This window comes from Hermetia illucens, chromosome 3 (genome assembly GCF_905115235.1).
Source record: "Hermetia illucens chromosome 3, iHerIll2.2.curated.20191125, whole genome shotgun sequence".
Taxonomy (NCBI): Eukaryota; Metazoa; Arthropoda; class Insecta; order Diptera; family Stratiomyidae; genus Hermetia; species Hermetia illucens.
The window spans coordinates 70,290,405-70,315,501 of record NC_051851.1 but is presented as its reverse complement, the minus strand read 5'-3'; the positions used below and the strand labels follow the sequence as shown (position 1 = coordinate 70,315,501).

Genomic DNA, 25,097 nt, shown 5'->3' with positions numbered 1-25,097 from the left:
TGTGGCCTATCCACTGCTACTTCCGCGTTGTAATCACCACTTCCACGGCCATCTAGCCTCAGACCAGCATATTCCGATGACATGACCGAGACATGTGCTGATAAGAGCATCGCGGTCACTTTCCATGTGCTGTATCCATATATCCTGTTAGAAGCCGGCTCCCAGGGCCGATAACAGTTAGCGACAGTCCGACACCGGATTCGCGTCTACTACCACTAGGCTTTTCGGAATACAGTAACACAGTGGCATGAGGGGAGAGGAGTACTCTCCAGAGTTCCAATATCTCACTTTGCTCAAGTTTAGAATGCCTAGCTTGTAACGCCGAAATTTTTATTTACTTCTTCTAGCAGGTAGCAGTATTATTAGGCAATTTTGCAGTGTGCCAACCCACAAACTTTTATCCCGTGTAAGCACTGTTTAGTGTCCGGACAGCTGAGTGGGTAGACAAGGTTATCGTACGGGTGGTCGCGGTTCAAATCTCAGTGGTGGCAGTGGGATTTGTATCATGATTTCACGTCGGATACCAGTCGACTCAGCTCTAACACACTTTAAGGCCCTGATCTAATTGGATTGTTGCGGGAACGATTATTATTATTATAAGTGCCGTTTACTACAACCAGGGATTACTACGTACATTCTTAAATCCTAGCTAATAGAATTTGGAAGGTTTAAATTTTCAATTCTTAAAATTCCTAAGAAGTCGTCACAGACTTTGACCTGAGATCTAATCTGTGCATGTGGTCTGTTGTTACTATCAGATTCCACATTGACGATAGAGCCAAACGATCTGATGGACTTTTGTCTTTGGTGAGCGACCAAATCTCTCATGTCACGTTTACTAATTCCAGTGATTATATCTGAGTATTTAATTACAACATCAATAATAAATATTAAACACTGTTTTTCGAAATTCTAGTTTCTCACTTATTGCCATCCACTTCACTTTAGATACATAGAGCAACAACACGCTAATAATTTCAAAATTTTATAATTGACCATTATTGCGAAATTGATGAAAGGGTTCTCAAATAAGTCACTTGGCTTCCTTGCGGGGGATTGCAAGCAGGCGTGCGACATGTCCGCTTCGTGTGGCAGGGCCCATTCATATCAACGCAGTTGGGCCCGAGTCAGATTGTTTGGTGACTATTGTACCGCGTAAGACCGCTTCTTGTGGCAGAACCTCCCAATAATGCTTGCGGGCTTTCTCAGTCAGCATCCGTCTCTGATGTCATCATCAACGGCGCAACAACCGGTATCCAGTCTAGGCGTGCCTTAATAAGGAATTTCAGAAATCTCGATTTTGCGCTGAGGTCCACCAATTCGATATCCCTAAAGGCTGCCTGGCGTCCTAGCCTACGCCATCGTTCCACCTCGGGTAGGGTCTGCCTCATCTTCTTTTTCTATCATAGATATTGTCCTTATAAACTTTTCGGGCTGAATCATCCTCATCCATACGGATTAAGTGACCTACCCACCGCAACATATTGAGCAGGATTTTATTCACAACCTGGTGATTTTTTCACAACCTGGTGATGGTATCGTTCATTGATTTCGTCGTTATGTAGGCTACGGAATCGTTCATCCTCATTAGGGGGCCAAACATTCTTCGGAGGATTCTTTTCTCGAACAGTTTTTGTAAGCTGAAATAAGCTCTGTTCGTTGCCAACAACCGTGCGCGGATTTCATCGTCGTAGCTGTTATCGGTTGTGATTTTCGACCCTAGATAGGAGAAATTATCAACAGTTTGAAAGTTGTAGTCTCCTATCTGTATTCTTCCCGTTTAACCAGTGCGGTTTGATGTTGTTGATTGGTTGGTTGGCAGCCCAAGATCTCGCGCCCGCCTGCTCGATCTGGATGAAGGCAGCTTGTACGTCTCGGGTCGTTCTTCCCATGATGTTGATATCGTCAGCGTAGTTGGGTGGATTTTAAGAGGATCATACCCCTCGCATTTATCTCAGCATCACGGATCACTTTTTCGAGGACCAGGTTAAAGAGGATGCATCCATATTCCAACAGATTTTCCATCGCTTGCTGCAGAGAGTAAATCTGATCCGTTGCTGATTTGCCTGGAGTAAAGCCTCATTGGTATGGGCCAATGATGTTCTGGACGTATGGTGCTATCCGACCCATTTACAATCCCTGGCTAAAAAAATTACAAACATTTGGAAAATTTGATAAAGTTTTTATTTAAATATATTTTTCGGTAGGAGAACTGATATATTCATAAAAAATGTTTATATAATATTGTAGCAGTAGATCTTAGAAAGATATATACGCATATAATTTTTTTTTATATTAATTTTTAGCGTAGACACCCGTTGTTTGTTGCTTTGCAACAAGCTATGATGCACCCTTTTATCTCAGGCACGTCACGCCAATTTTTTTTAATGTTATCCATTAAAATTGATCGATTAGTGTTGTGTTCTTTGTAAAGAAGCCTCTTTACTCCATTCCACACTGTTCAAATCAGACGAGTTTCCTGGCCCTGGAAGTAAAAGAGACATTTTCCTCTAACGTAATTTTTAAGGTTTTGTGTGAAACAAAACCTTATTCTTTATGGATTTCGCGATGTGGCATGGGGTGGGGTGCTATCTTGCGTAAAGGTGAACGAAGATGTCTAACATTGTTATTTAAAGTTGGCTCTTCCAATCTCTTTCGCAAAGTTTGCTCAAAAATTTTTACGCCAGCATCATGAACCCATTTATTGAGCTCCCACAAAAAAGTCCTGCGTTTCGCAGTGGTAATTGCCATAACTTTCCGTACTAGTCTAGACCGGGTCTTCTTTTTTCATCCACAATTTGCCCGCTTTAAAGAAATCATAGATGAGTTTTGCTTTATTTTTTGGGAGATCTGGACCACTACGTAAAGTGAAACTCCTTTAAGAAGAGCGCGTTCTCTTATTGAGTGATTCCCTATCCTCAGCAGTACAGAAACTATAAGTTGTTGTCATATTGGAGATACAGTTTTTCGCCCCATGTCAAGAGCTGCACCAAAATATAGAATTTTGATTAGTTATTGCTTTTTACCGTAACAAAGTGTGCAAATACAGCAATCTCATTACTTACGCAACATTTCATTATTTACTTCAACAAAACAATAAAATCGAAACAAAACTAATACACATTTTTCAATTAAGCTTCTCAAAGAACACGATTAATTAATTTGAAGCACATTAACAACTGGAATCTCTCACACCTCTGACCCGTCTTTTTATACTTTCTAACCTGGAATAAGGACCACCCTTCGTTTTATAGTTTTATAGTTTACTATTATAATTAGGTAATTTTGACCAATAAACATTACTGGGCTACGGACCTACGCAAGAAAAAAGGACAAAGGCAAATGCAGGAAATAATGGAATTTACAAGTGTTTGTAATTCTTTGGCGAGAGACTGTACAGCCATGTAATTAATTCTAGAGTGAGAATTGTGTTGTACGATTCGGGGCCGTACCCCTTAATTGCATCAGAGGTGTTACATAGGCCTCGCATCCACTAGTATGCATGTTAAGCATGCACTCAGTATAAACTAGTACCACTGCGCTCTGATTGTGGATGGGATTGGATGGGATTGGATGTCCAAAGAGGACCGAGATTATGCAGTGTACTACATAAAACTTTTAAAAAAGCTTCCAAATACAGTTTTTATTATGGTTAAGTAACTTTGGTATTTTCTCACGTAGTATATGAGCTTCTAAACAAAGAAATTGTCTAGTCGTCTCTCGATCTAGAATATCCAAGAAATACCTTCCCTTCTAGGTAAGTCGTTTTGATTGCTGATGTTTAGATAGAATCGGTCTCCCAGAATCTTACGTAAATTCTTCCACGGCAGGTGAGATTGGGTTTGTTTTTTTTTTGTATATATAAATTTATTTAAATAAGTTTTTATATTAGGCTACTTATCCGGCTGGCAAATACAATTTATTTGATTCGATTTAGTATTATTTTCTTGGGTTACAAATTCGGCACGTTTAGATCGATTTCGTTAATTTTTTGGTCATAGACCTAATTCACTAGTACTTTCTCGACATTTGTTAAAAATGAAAGGATTGAGAGGTCCAAAAGTATTGACCGCAAAAAATATGGTCTCGTGCTCAAAAACTAAATATGTAATCTATTTTTAAGCATTGTGATGCCCTTGAGTTCTTTCTAGGAATCCAATTTTCTTGCATATTTATAGATTATATGATGAAATCGGAAAATCCGATGCAAATTTCCATTTGGAAGTTGACAAAATAACACCGAAAAATATTTTATTTAATAACATTTCTGGTTATGTTTATCGTCAAAATTGATTCGTATAAAGTTTGCGCAGCTGAAGCTTTCAGCTAGCAGTATCGAATTGTTTGATATTCACAGTTGAAGTGTCTAAACCAATAATAACGTTGTGATATTGACTATTTTTCGTTAAAACATCAAATCATTTTCAATTCAAAAAGTTATAAATAATTCGGTAAATTTTCGGGCTGTCTTCGTAAAAGACTGGAAGTTTCAATTCAATCCCCCGCCAAGTTGGATGTCAGATGTTCCAGATTATAAACCAACAAAACCAATTAGCAGAAATTCAAAAGTGCTTGCCTTCAGGATATGAGACTACATAATTTTCTATTCTCATTGAACTTATACAATAGAACCAGAAGCGCTCGGACTAAATATAATGAAATGTTGGTAGCTAGCTTTGTCCGGGGTTAACCCGACAGGTTTCATATTACTTTCTCAGTACACCGTTTATGGAGCGGACGTTTATACAAATAGAATTATTGATCTTTGCCAGAAAGTGATGAATTGCAGTTAACTTGGATTTTCGAGAGACAAATACCATACGCCTATATTAAAAAGAGCAAGTTGAGATATAATAATATTTTATTTAGTTTCCTGAACATCTGAGACGAAAACGATAACTAAAAAGTTATATATTTTGTAAGCAGGCCTGAAGGGTAGGGGGGACTCGCCCGGGGTTTTCTCGGGGGCCCGGCAAGTATAGAGATATAGGAAATACATATCTCTTGAGATATTTGTACAATCTCTGTAATATTTTTTTTGGCATAATATGGCTTCCTTTCTCCCATATAAATCGAGAAGATCATTCAAAGTCACTTTTAGTGCCCTCCAAAAACCAGGGAAAACATTTACATCTAGATAATATACAGCTTTAACCAATTGATATCAAAATGGTTTATAATTAAAAATCTGTGGTTGTCAGATCGTAAATGGCTTTATCTAGAAAATGCTTAAAAGGCGTTGTTTTCCACTCTTATGTATTCAATTAGTTTCTATTTTGAAATAAAGATATGTTTCAAATCCACTTTCTAATCATAGGTTCAAGTTGCCTTCCTTAAACTTATCATCATTAGTAATGAAAAATCAGACAAATGGTAACTTTTTGCTGGATCATACATTAAGAAAAATGAAGGTATGAAATATCCACAAATTAAGCTAAAAACATTCACTTTCGATTGGCGTTATGTGAGAAAATATTTGAGAAAAGCAGTAAAAAATTACTTTTGGAATTCCTCCATTCCACTCGACAGCACACATATGTACACACTTATATTGTCGTGGTCAGCATTGATTCAATCTTTTATGTGCTGTTAACATTCATTGTTGTTATCATCGTATAGGCTAACACTTTGACCTGGTGGATCTGAGTTGGCTATGATTGATATTCACTATATTGCAACTAAGTACATGAATTTAATGCACGATGGTCGATAAGAAATGCAATTAATTTTGATTAAAAGACATTTTATTTTCCTTCACTTTTTTATGAGAGAAGGAAAAACCTTACGCAGTGATTTATTGCATTGAAGAATGGTTTTCAGTTTGCTTAGCTCTATATTTTCCACGCATATGGTTACTGAAGATATGAACAAGATCTTCACTGTGTTCCCTATTAAATTAAAAATAGAATTATTGAATATTTTGTTGAGACTAGAACTGGAAAGACTCCAAGTGGGCTACAAAAACATGAGATTATTTTGATTACTACCCTACATTATGGCTACCATTATTAATCATAAAGCAAAAGCGAATATACATAGCTTTGAAATAATGAATCTGAAGTGATCAATTTGCCCTAAATTGTGGTAGGCGCGTACAAATGTCCACAAATATGCGACATGGATTTGGAATATCTTCTGAGATCAACTTGAAATTCAACTAATATGTAACCATTTACATCAACAAATGACAGTAAAATACTGTCTGTTGTCCGTATGTATTTTTATGATGAGTATTTTTATGGATGAGAGATGGAAGAATGATGCGTAGCATATAAGTCTGAAATACTTTTTCTCTTTTGAGAACCTTCAGCCCTATTTTTAATTGTCACTTTTTCATCTTTGGAGATTTTTATAATTGATGAAGAAAATGGATACCAATCAATGTTCTTCATATCCAATTCCATCATAACTCTTATGGGATTTTTCATTCCTTATCTCTGATTATCAAAGTGGGAATTTGCACGATGTAAATAAATGTACCGCCAAAATGTTAATTTCCTTTGATAATTTTTAGAGAAATTCACATTTTCTTTGTTGATGTTAATTAGAGCAATTTCTGGAGTGGATCTACCCTCCTCGATAACGATGCCAAAGACCTACAGAAGTTGTTTCATGTTGCATCCATTCACTTAGAAATTATGGTATAGCATACTTTTAAAGATGTACTATTGAATTCCTAGAGAATATTTTCTTCGTAGAACTCTCAGAAATTTACTACATCGAGCTATTGATAATGCGGGGATGAAGTTGTGTTTTAATTTTTAAAACAAGCAAAATATGATACTATATGAAATTCTTGTTAATTGGTTTACTGGTTCACTATCGTAATGAAAAATCATTGAAGTAGTTTCATTTTTACTTGAAGAAAAAAATTGCTGATCTTGAAATCTGTTCAAATAAAATTAATAACATTGTAGCATATTACTATATTTTAGAAATTTACCCGAAAACAACCCCCCTTAAGTTAATTCTAGAAGTGCAACAATATAAGTGATAATATTATATATAATTCTGAAAAGTTTGAGGGCAATCCAACTATTCAGAAAGTTATAGAAGGTGAAATTTTTCATATTTTACGTGAATTTATTGCACTCTAAGCCATGTATGACGGCATCAACTTATAAAGTGAACTCATACGAACGGCGGAGTTTGGAGACATATACAGAAATATCTTGAAATTTTAGTTGTGTACAAGTGGAAAATATTGCCTAGCGTGTCATGCCATCGCTGTTTCGCCTTGGCTTTCGGCTATTTCCTCTCGATTTAAATATGGGTGTCAGTAATGGAAATTGTGTAGAAAATGTCTTCATTTTTTAACAATGCTGATCAAATTTGTATTTTCTATTTCAATTACATCACAGAAATAATTTAAGTTTGATATGGTTTACTAATAGGAACTTTTTTTAAGGGGTCATCCCGTGTGAAGGCGGTTTTTTTCGCTTTTATTTATTTATTAATATCGTGAGCATGCGTAGCAGTTTTTGGAGCCCGATTACATAGTTCATTATTGAAATACAACAATTTATACACCCATCTTCAAAAAAAGGTGTTTTTCTAAAAAAAAACTACTGAATGAATCGCAATTATCCTAGTTTGCGGACCGTAGAAATATGTTCTGAATAAGTCATGCAAATTTCAAAGAATTTCGTTGGATAAATTTTGAGCTATGGTGGCAGCAGATTTTCAATATACGGATGTGTGTAGGATGTGTGATTTTAGCCATAAAATCTTAACTGACCATTAATTTGCTATACCTAGTCCATAAACCTTCATAGTTATCAACGGCACAACAACCGGTATCCGGTTAGTCTTGCCTTAATAAGGAACTCCATACATCCCGGTTTTGCGACGAGGTCCACCAATTCGATATCCCTTAAAGCTGTCTGGCGTCCTGGCCTACGCCATCGCTCCATCTTAGGCATGGTATGCCTCGTCTTATTTTTCTATCATAGATATTGTCTTTATAGACTTTCCGGGCTGGATCATCCTCATCCATACGGATTAAGTGACCCGCCCACCGTAACCTATTGAGCAGGATTTTATCCACAACCTGACGGTCATGGTATCGCTCATAGATTTTGTCGTTATGTAGACTACGGAATCGTCCATCCTCATTTAGGGGGCCAAAAATTCTTCGGAGGATTCTTCTCTCGAACACGGCCAAGAGTTGGCAATTCTTCTTGCTAAGAACCCAAGTCTCCGAGGAATACATGAGGACTGACAAGATCATTGTCTTGTACAGTAAGAGCTTTGACCCTATGGTGAGACGTTTCGAGCGGAACCGCCCACCGTAACCTATTGAGCCGGATTTTATCCATAACCGGACGGTCATGGTATCATTCATAGATTTCGTCGTTATATAGGCTATGGAATCGTCCATCCTCATGTAGGGGGCCAAAAATTCTTCCGGAGGATTCTTCCTTCGAACGCGGCCAAGAGTTCGCAATTTTTCTTGCTAAGAACCCAAGTTTCCGAGGAATATATGAGGACTGGCAAGATCATAGTCTTGTACAGTAAGAGTTTTGACCCTATGGTGAGACGTTTCGAGCGGAACAGTTTTTGTAAGCTGAAATAGGCTCTGTTGGCTAACATTAACCCTGCGCGGATTTCATCATCGTAGCTGTTATCGGTTGTGATTTTCGACCCTAGATAGGAGAAATTATCAACGGTCTCAAAGTTGTGTTCTCCTATCCTCATTTCTCCTGTTTGACCAGTGCGATATGATGTTGTTGGTTGGTTGGTTTTCGGTGCTGACAGGACTATCAAAATAGCCTTTTAAACTTTACAAAGATTGCACTTCGGGCTCTGTGCATATCAAAACGCTGTACACTGCGCTTGGGTGCTCTCCATCTGAAATGTTCTGATTTCGATTCTGACTTGTAATTTTTTGAAAAGTAAGTACTCCATTTTAATTGTTTTAAGCTATCATTTTGTTAGGAAGAAAGGAATACAGTAAACTATTTGCGAAAGTCTGTATTTTCCTGACATAAGTTTCATTCAGTTGTGGTGATAATTTCTGATAATTTCTTATTCTATCGCCAGTTTAAAAAACTGGCCACCTGCCGTTCTTCCATACTGAAGTTTTCTCAGGCACGGTCATACCTATTGATACGGAATTTGATAAGAAGGCTATAACTATGAGCACGCTTGGTATTAGCTATTACATCAGTTGTGAAGATAAGGGAGGGCGGGGACTAGAAACTGCCAATTTGTTCTTGGGGCCGTTTTTAGAAACCCAGCCAAAAATCTGAAAAAACGTTGCTCTTATAGGAGATATAGGACTCAAAATACCCGTCATAACGATATCGGGTCGAATAAAGTTAATACTATTATTGAAATAATAAAAACTTGTTTCTTTTTCGTTGGTGTGAATATTTATTTATTCTTGCAAGAATAAATATTCACACCAACGAAAAAGAAACAACAAGTTTTTATTATTTCAATTAATTAATCGTTGGAAACATCGCATAATTTCACTCAGAATACTATTATATTTCTACGATTTTGGAGATTGACCGACAACCCTCCTTAAGTTTATGCTCAAGTCATATATATAGTAATATAGGCTAAACTACCCAGTATGGTGAAAATCCTACTGTTACTGATAAAGTTAGCTATTCCAAGTTGTCTCTCTTGTGTATATTTACTGCAATCCATTCCATTGAGTATTAATAACACACTAAAGTGTGTTGGGGTTTATGCATCAATAAGTTACGAAAGCTAGTATAGATTGAAAAGTCCTCTCTGTTTGTCGGGAGGTGAACGAGTATCGTATAAAAACGTCAAATAGTGTCTATAAACGAACTATAGGTATAGGAAACTACAATTCCTCTCTTTGCCGACCAACCGACTGATCCGAATTTAGAAAATTAAAATTTGCTCATTTGGAAAGTGTGAATTCTAAACTAACGAGTTAAGAATTTGGATGTCATTTCATATGGCGAGAAAATAGAATTGTCTTTTTTTTTTTTTGCATGAGATTAACTCCAGCTTTTTTTATTCGAAAAATTAAGAACCCAAAGGAGAACTAAAAAGAACATATATATGCAAATATATTATACTTGAGTAGACCGTAGATAGATAGATAGAATCACTAAAGAGAGAAGTTACTTAGAAAAGGCCGAGAATAACACAAATGATGTTTTTTTTCTAGTTTTGCAAAACAATTGATGAGGTCTGCGGAGGGAGAGTTTTTTTGGGATTCAAACACGCTCTCCATTAGGGTTCCTTTTGGTATAGAATAACGAATGACCCAAATATTTACAGCAACAGAAAAAAACTTGGCTTTACCATTAGTGATTAGTGCATATAATGCAGATATTGGATGGAAACACGTCAATTAATCCAACTAAAATATTCGTACATCATCAAACATTATTCCAAGTTCACAAATATGCAATTTATTAAATTACCACATGATTCAGTGAAGCAAATCCACAAAATTAGAGTGGTTGTGAAAAAGGGTAACCTACTTGGGGACCTTTCGTGCTAATACTTTAAAAATCAATCTAATGAAATTCCACAAAAAACCAAGAAAGTGCAGTTGAAGACTTCATCGGACTAGACAGACAAAAATATGACAGCATGTCTAGCGCAACTAATTACAGTATGATGTTGACATATTTTAGTATGCAAAGGCTTAGAAAGGCTTTGATCTCAACAACAAACATGTTTAACAACAGAGCAAGCTTGTATGAAAGCATCCCGATAGCGTTAGTAGGTTTGAGTGTGACATAGATAATCGTGTAGCATGTATAAAAAAATAATTAAGTTATCTAACTGCGTGCTTGTCCATGTTTATATTGGGTAAATTTCAAGTTATTCGGTTTCAATTTTTCAGGGAAAGTATTGCTATCCATAGAAAGCAAAAATATGAAAAAAATTAGTAGTTCAAGATCAGGTAGAAATACGTGAAATTTTCTGAATACGATAACATTGCTTGGAATTAACAAAATGAAGAGATTGTTTTTTTTTAATATAAATGTAAAATTCATATAATTAATGATGCAATTAAATTTTATTTCTGGAAGTAATATTTCCTTCCATAAAGAAACCATAAGCAGCAAATAAATTGAAATGAAAATTAACTTATCAATGTAATCGATCATAAGCTTCGGTTGATATCTGACATAGTATGATTTTTCATAAGAACGATTTCCCTTGAATTGTTCAACTTATTATCTTTCCGGTCAAATCATATAAACTTAAAGTGAAATTTGTTGTATTATTCATCCCGTCTTTTTGCAATTCAGTCGCTACAGTAAACATTCAGTTTTATCAGCTTAATGTCTACTGTTTTTTATGAAATGATTTGTTGGTATGTGGAGTGCAAATATTGATGTAGTAATGTTCACATAAAATAAAGTGGCGGTGAATCATTGGCAGATGTGACGAATTTCAGTCGCTTAAGCTGGCGTTATGTCTCCATCGAATGCTTAAAATATATTTTATATAAATGATTAGATGACTTGGAAATAAAAAACGCTTTCACGCTTACACGACTGTATAGAGTTGAGAAGTTGGCTACGAAACGTTTCTTATGTACTAATAATAATTTGCATTTACAATACACATACATTGTCCTGGATGATTTATGCGTACGAAGAGAATTCAAATGAACTGTAAACCGATTAGATGTGGTTTGTTATAACTTGTTGCGTATTCGCATGCATATACACATAAATTTTATTATGTCCTCCATTTTCCTCAATGTGGGCACTGTCTTGTCTTCGTACGACTTCAGAATATTAATTAACACCCTGAGGAATTTTATAGAGTTGATAATTCAAATAGCATCTTCGCATACAGTAGTACGTATTATCATGAAATTGAAAATCATTAAAATGTATTGTTGTGAGTTTCCAATTGCTTGTGTTTCCGCAAAATGCAGGACACATATAACACCTGGAGACATTGCCATAAAAAATTCGAGGATGTCTTTGTTTCTTTAGTCTAACAATTTTATCTACTCAACGTTCTATTGCAACACATACCTTTAAGCTAGAAATTGCATAATTGTCTTCTATTCGACTGCAAACAGATCTTTTATTTCTAGCTTTTTATAAAATTTTTATTTGAAAGCTTTGTGGGAATATGTTATTTGGGGATATTTATACTTTTTTCTACAATTTGATATATTCAATAGTAATAAAATGTGAGGCGAGCGCAAGACAAAAATGCAACGATCTGTCACAAGATATCCGTTTGCCACATTTCATTCAACTATGCCAAAGTTCAAATTACAAATTGCTTCATTATCAAAATTATTTCAAATAATGATTTTCAAACTTTGTGAGGCTTGGTTGGTTGTAGACACTTGTCGCAACCAATGAATGAAACAAAAATGAAATTTGAGCCTCAGGATTATTAAAGCTTTACCTTCTTCAGGGATTAGCTCATAGAATTTAGTAGCAGACTATCTGATTCGTGATTTCCTTTACAGCCTATCATCCACTTCAGCCTCATGTACTGCTGTTCATCTTTTTTTAGAAAAGTGGATTTCAAGGCAACAGAAAACAATAAGTTTCTACAGTCCTGCATAGTTCCAATATCAATTTTATGCATGTCTACCGTACCATTTTTTACCCCTTTGCTAGTCGAAATGTGCTTTTTGCCAAACTTCTATAAATTAAAAATTCACAGCAGCGCATACAAATAATTCAGCTATCAATATTAGCCTTGTTGTCCTTTTCAAAGTTTTAACTACTACCATAAATCCTCCATCAATTTTTGGCCATCGGGAAATTAGATTAGTTCAACAGCTGTAAGATGGAAGCTGAAGGTAAAAACTGTTCTCTGGCTTTTTATGTAAGGAATTTATGTGTGGAGGTTTTAGCATAAAATCAATAGTTCCAACTGAGGCTGCGATTCTACCAGACTTCAGGGGGCAATAAATTCAAACATAAAATACAGTTTTGACCTATTCAAATTTTGTTATTTAGGTTGTCCCAAAAGTTTTGATCCTAGCATAGAGGAAGACAGCCATTTTTTCAATTTTATATATACTATATATTTTTTCAATGAAGTCTTTTAAATTTTCTCAAAGACGCTGTCACCTTTTCAGTCATTCTAAACAACAGTTGTTTTGAAAAATAAGTGTATACGGATATAACGGATTCCTCGCTTGATGAAAATTTCGAAGACCTCGAATCCAAACTTTGGAATTAGCGGAGGAAGGTACAGAATAATAATACTAGGGGCTAGATCTGGTGAATATGATTGGTACTCGATCCATTCGAATCATGTTTCATGAATTTTGATCATGGCTGATTAACATTTTCTCCTTCTCCAAGTACAACTGTCTTTTTGGTATTTTCTGTCTTCTCTTTGTCAACTATTGAAGCATAGCGTTCCCTTTTTATGGTTCCTCTTGTTTCACAAATATATAATGTCGTAATTACCTAGTTACCAAGTTTAGTGCAAATTATTGTCCGATAAAAGCGTGCTCGCGGGGGGTGCAAGAAATATGATTAATTATACTTAAATCCGGATGGCTCAAGTGGTTAGAGCGCTAGGCTGCGTAGTGGAAGGTCGCGTTTCAAATCTCACTGGTGGCAGAGGGATCTGTTATCGTGACTATCGGATACCAGTCGACTCAGATATGAATGAGTACCTAGCCAACTCAGGGTAATAATTTCGGACGAGCGCAATGCTGACCTGACCACGTTGCCTCCCCCATTGTAGCATTGTAGTTGTACCGTTACGGTCTTGAATGAAGTACTCTAACACACTTCAAGGCCCTGATGGATTGTTGGGCCAACGATTATTATTATATTATTATTAACCTTAACAATGCAACAATGTTTAAGATATAACGATGAACTTTTTTTCGAAATCGTATTTAGTACATATTGTTCTCAGAGTGTTTTTTAGTCCATTTTATTGTTTTTTTTTTTTTTAAGATTTCAAAAAGGACTAATGCGTGAACAAAAAACGACCTCAAGTTGACCATTCACATCAAAATGCAATATTCTACATAACTTCCAACAAACCGTATTATTGCGTTGCTCTACCTTTTAGTACCTTTTGCTGTTAACGCCAAACAGGTTCCCATTTCCATCAGCGGGTTTTAATACTAGGACAATAGAGTAACACGTGGTTGAATATTCCTTCTTTATTTTTATTTTGCAAGAAATAAATGCGTTTTGGTTTATTCGCTGCATTCTGACGGCTGAATCTCCAAGACCTCTGTTTACTTAGAAAGAGGATCAGAGAAGGTTAGATTTGCTTTGATTGATTTCGTCTTCAAAAATGGAAACTACTGATAGAATTTCAAATGTCCGATTGTTCTCCGATGGTTGTAGTCGCCAGAACAAAAATCAATGCATACCTTCTCCTAGTGGCTATTTTAAGTAATTAATTAATAATAGGTAATCGCAAAGCAAATTCCTTCAACGTATTTTAGAAAAAGCAACTGTGTCGGCACCAACTTAATCACGTTACGAAATTTAAGGTTTCTTTTGGCAACAATAAATTCATCATTTGTCTCAAATTAATCTGTGCAAATATTTACACAGTTGTTTAGAAAAATCGTTAAACAAACACCAAAAAACCCCAAAGGTACTAATTAAAAATTCAATTGAAGGTATAAAGATTGTTCCTTTTATTTTCTAAAGTATGGAGATGTGAGGAATTAACTTTTTTTTGTACATTTAATGTTGCGTTTTTTCGTTGAATCCCACTCACAACAATATCATACATAAATGATCGGACGTATAAGTGCCTAGAAAATGACCATGGTGGACTTTGTAAGGCTTAAGTTTAAGACTTTACTTTATCTGGTTTTATTTCATCAAGAATAATAATACTGAGTATCTGAATCAAATGAATCAACCCCGCCGATTACAATGACACATTGTTTCCTACAATTGCGATCATGAAATGAAGTTTTCATACATTCGCTGTCGCGATGGTTAAAATCGTTGAGTTAAAATTCCTTTTCCTCCCTTCAGCAGCCCATTCATCAGATTCAGCCGATTTTGATTTTTTTTTTCACAAATGAGCCGATGGTATAGGATTTGCCAACAATGAAAACAACGAGGAGGTTTTCAATATGGACAATGTATCGCTTCTATTTAATTTTTGGAAAAAGTTAAATTGAGATTCTATTGATAATATACGTTTGGCCAGATTTTTATGCCTTGGTTAGGTTTGGTGTGACTACCGTCGTACTCAGCTGATTTTGGGCAAAATGTGTTCGACAGAAAAGGGATAATGAATAAGGTTTTGTTTTCCACAAAAATCTAGAAATCTTATCAAACGCTTGCTTGCCAATGCATTTGCTCCAGAAAGACGAATTATCAGAACCATTTTTTGCAAATTTGCTGAAACGCTCAATTTTAAACATATATTTTGTGAACGAAATGTAGTTACACAATATACATTGTAATAATATTGCTGCATGTTACAAAATTTTTTATCGAATACCGAATTTTCGATTCGAGAGGCACAAGATTTCGCACTCTTCAGAGCCAAAGGAATGAATATCGAAAATATCGTCAACTTTTTTGACTTGCTCGGAAATGTTACGATTAAAAGCGGTTTCCTAAAGAAGCCATCCTACATATTTAATATGGTCGAAATAGGTGTTTAGCTTTTGAATAAATCTGGAAAAGCCATGACCTCAAAAGGAAGGGGTAAGGACATTTGTTCACTGTGAGGGAACGAAAAGCGAACGTTATCGAGATGACATGCAGTATTGCAAATGGCACTCTCCTTTCAAATGTATGTTAATTTTAGAAAGTGTTAACAGAGAGCTGAAACTTTCTGACGGTTAGCGATCTGAATCAAACGTTTATGCGAACAGAAAATCATCCTTTTTTAATTCGAAGCAATTTTTACATTGGTTTGGAAAATATTTCATAATTGTTTATGCTGGACCCACCGTGTAAAATGCTCGATATTACCGATGACAATGACATTACTATATAGATGCTCTCTAGCCAATAGAAAGGAGTTTCTTTGAAAAATCATGATGGGGCCAAATCGTCACAACAAAAATTTTTTAATTTTCCCACGGGACTCACATTGCATTATAAATATGAAAGCGTGGGTAGTTTTGGCAAGATTCGTAAGCCTAACAAGATCCGGATATGTTGTTTAAGGGGTTCATCCCGTGTGTCGGATCTTCTGATATTAATAAATATATGGTGAAGAATTGGTATTTGTATCTATATCCAGTTTTTCACAAAAAAAAATCTGAAAAAATGAAAAAAAACGACCTTCACACGGGATGGCCACCTTAATTTGCTTTCAAGACTGGAAGGTTGGTGTTTTTTTATTGACAAATCTCTTTAAGTTATCATTTGTACAATCTGCAAAGGACACCATTGAGGGAACCTTGCTGGTTCACAAGTTCTTCTCCTATCTGGCTTCCGGAATTCCGAAATATGGATTTGAAATCTATTTATAACGAGTTACTTCGCTGCTCCACCGTACTTGTGAACATTCATCGCCGTATATACTGCTTGTGCGCAAAAAAAGCGGTAATGACTTGCAGCCAGCATCAAATCGATGTTTTAGAGTCTGCAGAGGGAATACTTTATAGCCCTGGAATCGACAACTCGATGTAAATAAAGTTAACTTAAACTATTAAAATGACAAACACAAACGAAACGATTATTTCAGAATTCTGATTTCAGTTGAACCGTTATAGAGTTATCGTGTCCACCGCAAATGATTGCCAAAAAAGAGCACTTTTGGAAAACAGCTGTAGATTTCTCATTTCTAAATTGTTTCTGTTAAAAAAAAATTTTCTCAAGTACTGCTAATATGTATTAATCAATGCTGCTAATCGCTAATTTGTTGAAAAAAATCGAGAAAATGTCATATCACCCACTGCAACTATATACCCTTAAGAAGTGGTTTGAGTCTTTCCCAAAGAAACGGAGTGCAAGCTCCGCTTTTTGGTCTATCTTTGTTGTAATGATTTATTCATTCTTTCCTATCAAAACACTGCTTCAAACATATGTTTCCTCCAGATTATTCTAGCAGATTATATAACAATTTTATGTGATATAAATTTCCATTCGACTATATGCGTCCTGGCTTAGACTAGCTATAAAGCAATGTGGATTAAATATAAAACAACTGTACAACGTATTTATCATTTTTCTGACCATTGTTTTATTACTGATGGCGGCGGGTTACTTGGAAGGCAAAATAGATGTCCTTCGTCACAATTTTTAAATACATTTTTAAAGAATTAGAGACAAACAAGATGTCAGTGTAACTGTTTTCTTGTTCATTAATATAAAAGTAATGAATTGCACATCTAGGATTGCCTTGAGACTTTACTCGCGTCTCCATATTCTATTCTTGATACCATTTTCGGAGACTCGATTATCTGTGACCTGAAACTGTTGAGGAATGCATTACGTATGTCACTATAACGATCGAGGCATATGGTTGTGTCTCTGAAAACCTTGTCTAAGTTTGCGAAGAAGTTATCTCAGCTTCGACAAAAAATTATTTTATTTGCAAGATATGTAAATAGATAAACATTTTTCTCTACCACTAACATGTTAAAACACATGTCGGCTTTCCCGTGTCTATGAGAATATGGCGAAATATGTTAGTGTTGTTTTCGTAAACGCGAGATGAACGGCGTCTTAAAATTATTGGACGTTTATTCAATTATTCGAATGATTGATGATTAGTTAAAATAATTCAACAAAATATTATAGCAAAAATTCAAAAACACAAACTCAAATTTCAAATATTTGAATAAAAACAGCATTACTAGCCTCCTTAACACGAAAACAATATCTTTAGATATTTCGTTAATTCATTCTTGGCACGAATGTCGTCTGGTGAATCATACAATTTGTATTATTGGTTGAATGTACTGTACGCTCTAGTGATGAGCGGTCTGCTGAAGAGAGCAGTTCCTAGTCAAGTAGCAATTTCACACTATGTTCACTTAATCATGACGCCACAGTACAAAGTAAACAGCTAAAGTCCAAGAAAATGGCTACAAATTCTTTTTCGGTTTGACTGTTTCATGCGGCCTTAATGGCATATTAGGCCGAGACTTCCTTAATAAAATTAAACTATTATGCCACTTCGGATATTTGGGTTCGTGAGCAGTTATATCATTTATCTTTCATTTTCCAAAAGTGTTTACGAAATTTTTATATCTTCTCGCTGAAAGGGGAGATATTGATATCATTTCTAGATGTTTAACTAAAATGCATAAAATTATTTTCCGGTTTGGATCAAATCAACGCGAAGAGTATAAAATGCAGAAATAAAACTCTTGTGTTCACGCTATATTTCTGTTGATCGTAGGAGCATTACAAATGTACTCTACTTAATTGTCAGAAAGTTGTATTCATACTCAAGTGCATTTAACGATGGCATAAAACTCGACTGAACGGAAATCGAAATTGTTCGGTATATCTAGGGAATTCAAATGAAATAAGCTGTGATTCCACACGGTCAGATACAACTGCGAATTCAATTTAAGTTGGCAAGAAGGCTATGTTTTTTATGAACATCCGTTATGATTTCCAATTTCAACACTTTGGGCAGATTGTCTTAGGTTGTAATGTATTATTTATTGAAAAATTAAAAAAGGTTACATTTACTTAGGTTTGGACATTATTTTAAAATTTGTTATGATAATCCATACCTACACTGCCATGCAGAAGAATAGTTCAGCTAGAAAAATTTTGTGTAAAACAAAAATTTATTAAAATCGATTTACTGTCTATTTGTCTGTCACACTCACTTTTCTCCGAAACGGCTATATCGATTCAAACGAAATTTAGTGGACATATGGAAACTACGTGGAGTTTAAAGGGTGGCTTCCCATACATGCAAAGGGGGGACGTAAAATTTGTTTTCACCGTATATAGTCATGTGGGGTATCAAATGAAAGGTCTAGATTAGTACCTTCCAAAAATGAATATAATCATGTTGGATATCTAATGAAATGTCTCGATTAGTACTTTCCGAAGCCAGTTTTAATTTTGACATTTTTTGGAGTACTGCGGGTCGAAAATGATTTCTTTAACGGACCCATTCTCAGAAACTACCCAACCGAAAAACCCGAAAAAATCATGAAGCTGCCTCTATGCTGTGCCCACTTCTTAAAATATTCTCCATATTGATATCTGCTCAAATTAAGTTAATAATACTATATTACTATGTGTTTGGAAAATTGCCTAGAAACTAAGTTTAGCCTAGAGTTATGGCAATAATATAGACTATAGTATGATGTTAACAATTATCAATGCAGGCTTTCCAAATCAAAGTGTTTGTATAAATGGCGTTTAAAAAAATAGAGCACAATTGAATATTTAACTTTGTACACGTGGAACGTCACATAGGGAAACACAAACCTTTTATACCTGAAGCGTATAGCTTCCGATTTCACGACTTCTTTTTTTTTCTCTATATTTGGAACCACAAACAGATCTCGTAAGAGTGGTACGATATGCCTAATCCACAAAAAAGGTGACAAGTTGACATGTGTCAATGTCCTATAAAATTTTAACAAAAATTTTAGAGAGAAGAATTTCGATTTACGAATTTACGTCGATAAGAGGCGGTTTTCGGACTGGAACAGCTATTTACGGTCATACAGGTGCTTAAAAAATGCTGGGCATACAACATCCATGTTCGTCAAATGTTCCTGGACTTCAAGCAGGCATATGACAGTATTGATCGAAATGTACTGTACAAAGTAATGGTTAACTTGGCAATGCCAGGAAAAATGGTTAGCTTTACCAGAATGACAATGTTCACACAACAGTGCAGATCAGAGTCAATAATAACCTGACAGTTGCGTTTGAGACACACGTCGGATTAAAACAAGATGGACTGGCAGGACAGGTTATTCGAAAGTTACCTGTGGACACAAAAACCACGGTACTCTATCAATTCTGCCAAATCGTCGAATATGCTGACTATATAAACATCCGGGCATGATTCGCACACAGAAACGAAAAAAATGACAGGCACAACTTGAAAAATGTATATGACTTCGTATACTTAGGTGTACAACTGACGAAAAATGGAAATGAAGTTAACGAAATAAAACGATGAATTCACATCGCAAACAGAGCCTTCTACTCGGTCCTACGTATTTTAAAAACTAATCAATGTCTTCTTGAGGAGCATAATAGGAGCTAAACGAGAGGACGATCAGTGGCGAATTAGATACAACCAATAGTTGTACCAATATTTGACGAACCTGAAGTCTCCAAACTAATAAAACTTTGGAAGTTCCAATGGGGTGGTCACGTTCAGCGTATGGACGACGCGAGGTTCGGATACCTAAAAGAGTAAGTAAACTGGCAAGAGTAACTCCTCTCTCTTTGAATCGGTATTCCGGTATCGAAACCGATTTCGGTTCTTTGATAACTATTTGACGATAAGTGTGCTTTAAAGCGCTTGCTAAGCGTGTCTCCATCGCGCCGTCAATACCTTTTAGCAATCAAGTTAATTTTGGGATCATATGAGGTCTTTTTTTAAAATATATAAAATTTTCTTCATTTTACCGATACTCTTATATGCTCTGTTTGAAATCGTCACGGTGAAATATTTCATGGAGTCCAGGTCGAATGTGGTGTAATCAATGTGATCTGTTAGTAAATTTCTAAGCAATAAGTCCAACTCGCTATAATGATATGGTTTCGTTGTCTAGCATGCACGTAATATGTAAATCGAGAGGGAAGTGGACGTAGTAGCAAATTTAAACCATCTGCTCGTCACGATTGCATAGTTCCAGTATCGCCCACACATTCAATTATCAAAGTCTGCAGACTTTAATTGTGTTGTTCTTTTCTCACGCTATACAATCAACCCAAACGTAACAGATCAGGAACCGGAAACTGCGCTTCAAGTATGGAAGATCTTATGATTTTTTTTAAGTGGAAAACTTTAGGCTCATATAAGGAAAAATTTATTTTTCTCAACGCTCGAGTAATTATTAAATTCCACTATGTGAAAAAAGAACTGAATTTTCCAAATTCTGCTATAATTGAATGTTTCAATTATAGGAATGAGGATTATAGAGTGCTGACCAAACCAACTGTTCGATTTTATAGCGAGTTCGTTTTGAAGTTTTGCATTGCCATAAAGAAGAATCAGTTTACGGCCCCGACGATACATACGTTACTGCACAGTCAACAGATGCAGTGTTTCCTCCTCGGAGTTTCACATCTTCATGACTGAAAATTCAATTGTTATTCGCACTCTTTTCTCAGATATTACGCTACTAGCCCTAAAGGAAGTATGGCGATATGTGCAATGCTCTCAGGGCTTTTTGCGACCAAGTCGATATTGTATTAGAATCTGCATCGTAAAAAAATATGAACGTGCTTCATTAAATCCTGTCGCTTTGGCCAAATTATTCGGAACAGTCATAAAGAGAGGCTTTAGCGGCCAACATATTCTTATTTTACTTATTTTTATTAAATTATTTTAGTTCTTAACATGCATGCTATCTATTGGACGAAGTATGTAATTCTCTGGCTTTGATATGATTAGTGATTGTTGGATGTGATTTGAAAACCCGACCCGGAGTAGATAATGTGTATTGTATCCATCCATTGGGTCGAGACTCGTATTCAGCTCGGGACTATGTACATGGTCACTATGTCTTGCCAATTTTGTGACAAATTTCCCATACATTACTCGTAAAAAAAAATCTGCATATATTTCAGCGAATACAGTATTTCAGGAACAATTTGTTCATTTTTTCAATACGGTCATCTAGAAATACTTGTATAAAACAAATACTACATATGCAGATAATGCAATAAATACTGTAAATTGGCTAACAAACACTGCATACATAACGAGGGCGTTGTAAATCAATACTATTCATGTTCATTCAATTCTCCTAAGACAACAGGTCTCCACTTGATAGTGAATGAACTACTCCGGGGATTCGTGAAATTTCCCTTTCACGCAGGTGGATTTCGATTGATTACCACTGTCACCTTTATTCGTCGTGCAGGACAGGCTGTCAATAGTTTTTGAAGTTTTTCTTCATGAGAGCCTGCGAGTCAGCGCATGAAGCAGCGGCTCCTTGTTGCACACCATTTGTCAGTCGTCATCTTCGAGCACCGATTGAAGTGTTCTTCTTAGAGAGAGAATTTGATGTTTAGCCTGTGAGCGAAAATTTTATGGACATCTTCATCGCTTGTAAACATTTTTTATAAATCCACACCACACACAAATATCTCCAATTTGTATATCATGGCCTTCCACGTCCAGATTTGAACTAATCATACCTTCCGACCCTTCCGGCGGACCTGAAATGTGGAACTGAACGTGGATGGCAGGCTTAAGCAAAGAATATTAAGTAATTTTTTTCTGATTTCTTAATTCTTTATCTGCTATAAGCATTTTCATTTCTAAAAAAAAGTGGAATACCGAAAGCTGGGCGGTTCAGGGATAAAGGTTTTGTGTTTATCTTATGTGAGGAACTATGCACGTTTTTCTTTTCGAAGATAGCTACAAATTCAAAATATTGCTTCATATATTTCCAAATTTTGTACATATTGAAGACATCAATATTATGCTTATCCTTAACAATGAATTCACGTGAAATACAAAACTTTGATCTTATATAACTTTTTTATTAATTAAATTATTGCGTCCAAACTTTCCACAATTGTGATAGAATCAACTTTGGGGGGGATTTTCAGGTAAATTTTTAAAATATATATATAACTTTATTCGAGCAGATATTGGAATAGAATGTGAATTTATGGGGAGCCTCTCTAACGGTTCACAGACGACATATTCTCACCAAATTTCATAACGATATCTTCAGCCCTCTCGGAGTAAATGTGTGACAGACGGACAGACAAAAATTGCACATTGAATTGATTTTAGTGAGGTTTTGTTTCACACAAAACCTGAAAAAGGCCACTTTTACCTGGACGAAAGATACTTCGATGAATCAAAATTAAAAGACAACTCTATTTTAAGTGTTTTCATCTATTTTTTTTATAAAAATGTTTAAAGTTATCTAAAAGAGCGATTTGTTTTATAAAAATTACGTTCTGCTTTTAGTAGCATTCTGGTTGATATTTTTGTGACAGCGTAACCTCTTTCAGAAAGAACTCCTTCTAAGAGCCTTATGGTTTCCTTATAAACCATTTCTTTCAAATATTAAAATCGAACGATCTTGTAGAACATCGTGCATATTACAAAGAACCTAGACCTGTATCCGCAAATGGTGGTTCATTTCGGTTTCTAACTAAGTGTAGCATCTGATTGCTAGACTAACCGCTTTATTCGCCGGATATAGCGCCCTGCGACTTCTATCTGTTTCCTAATATGAAAACTAAGAACCAAAATTTGATCCGATTAAGCTTAGGGAAGAAGAGGATAGTATGCTAAGACGGCCTCACTTGTAGTTCTTATGGTCATCACTTGATATTTGTGAAGGTCTCTGTATCTATTATCTACCTATCTATTCTAAATTCTAAAAGTTTGACACTGGATATGACGATTTAATCGTTCTCTCTTTTATTTCTCTGCTTGAATGTCAGCAACTACTTCTTTTGATTGGAATAATAAAAACTTGTTTCTTTTTCGTTAGTGTGGATTCTTGCAAATACCGATATCGGTATTTGCAAGAATAAATATCCACACCAACGAAAAAGAAACAACAAGTTTTTACATGGTGCGGCAGCATAACTTTTTCCAAAACTCAATAAAAACTATTGTATGCATCGGAAAATATTTATTTATTTTTTATAATGTAGGTACATGTCTAAAGTTTTTAGTTACATTGTTTTGAAGATCAAATCTGTTAGGTGACGTCCCCCATTCTCCATACATTGCGTAAACCGATTTCTGGCGTTTGTCATGACTCTTGTTAGCATAGCAGGTGTTATGTTGGCAATTTCTTCTTGGATGTTGGTCTTCAAATCTTGTAGGCTTCTTGGACGGTTCACATAAACACGGGATTTCAAAAAACCCCATAGAAAAAAATCACAAGGGGACAGATCGGGAGAGCGTGCCGGCCATTCCAAATCGCCTCTAATTGAGATAAGGCGCTCTGGAAAGTGTTCCCTCAAAACAGCCATCGATGCTCTTGAAGTGTGTGCTGTTGCACCGTCTTGTTGGAACCAAGTGTCCCCCAAATCCAAATTTTCTAGCCGTGGGAAAAAAAAATTGTGTAGCATGTTTACATACCGGTCCGAATTCACTGTCACTGTAACCTCATTTTCCTCAAAAAACCAGGGACCAATAATTCCAGCTGGGGAAATTGCACACCACACTGTGACTTTGGGTGAATGCAAAGGCTTTTGATGCAATTCTCGAGGGTTGGTGTCAGCCCAGTAGCGCATGTTTTGTTTGTTAACCGACCCACTCAAATGAAAATGGGCTTCATCGCTAAAAAAACAATAGCACCCTCGGGAACGACATCAAGAAGAAGCTCACACGCATTCATCCGAGAAGTGAAGTCACGTTCTGAAAGTTCCTGCACTATCGCCATCTTATAGGGATGAAAATGAAGATCATCACGAAGAATTCTTCTCACAGAACGATCGGATAGTCCAAGGGCAGATGCGTGTTTGCGTGCAGAATGCCGTGGCGATCGCAACATTGACGCTCTCACTGCTTCAATGTTCTCAGGTAATCTAACGGGTCGAGGGACTCCAGTTCTTCCTTTTGTCGCACTTGCAGTTTGTCTGAATGTAGTGACCCATGTAACAATTGATTTGCGGTTTGGAACGGGAACCAACGGGGCTAAATTAAAGCGATTCCGAAATGCACGCTGTGTTGCAATAACCGAACATCCGCTTGAAAAATAAACCTCAACGGTAAAGGCACGCTTCTCACTATTCCAACGCATGATGGCGACTGAACCGTGTCGGGACAAAACTTTACAGTATCCCCTCTTGAACGAGACCACTAGCGCTCCGCTATGACATCAACTAACTGAATGGCGCGCATTTTAAAAAAGGAAGTTATTCTGCCGCACCATGTATTATTCCATTTAATTAATCGTTGGAAACACCGCATAATTTCACTCAGATACTTCTTTTGCATGATGAAAGTCCACGACACACTGGAAGGTGCACAGTCTGCATACGGCTCGGTTACTAGTGAGGGAGATCGATGAG

At 36.0% G+C, this 25,097-nt stretch overlaps 1 protein-coding gene and 1 long non-coding RNA gene across 4 annotated transcripts in view; one reads left to right on the top strand and one right to left on the bottom strand.

Moving 5' to 3' along the window:
• LOC119652293 overlaps positions 1 to 25,097 on the top strand; it is a 68,088-nt gene that overhangs the window by 10,750 nt on the left and 32,241 nt on the right. The window lies entirely within an intron of this gene.
• LOC119652295 lies at positions 2,168 to 3,214 on the bottom strand. Its single transcript, XR_005249528.1, has 2 exons — positions 3,066 to 3,214; positions 2,168 to 2,984 (listed from the first exon to the last, which is right to left on the bottom strand). It is a non-coding gene; the product is annotated as an uncharacterized LOC119652295 (long non-coding RNA).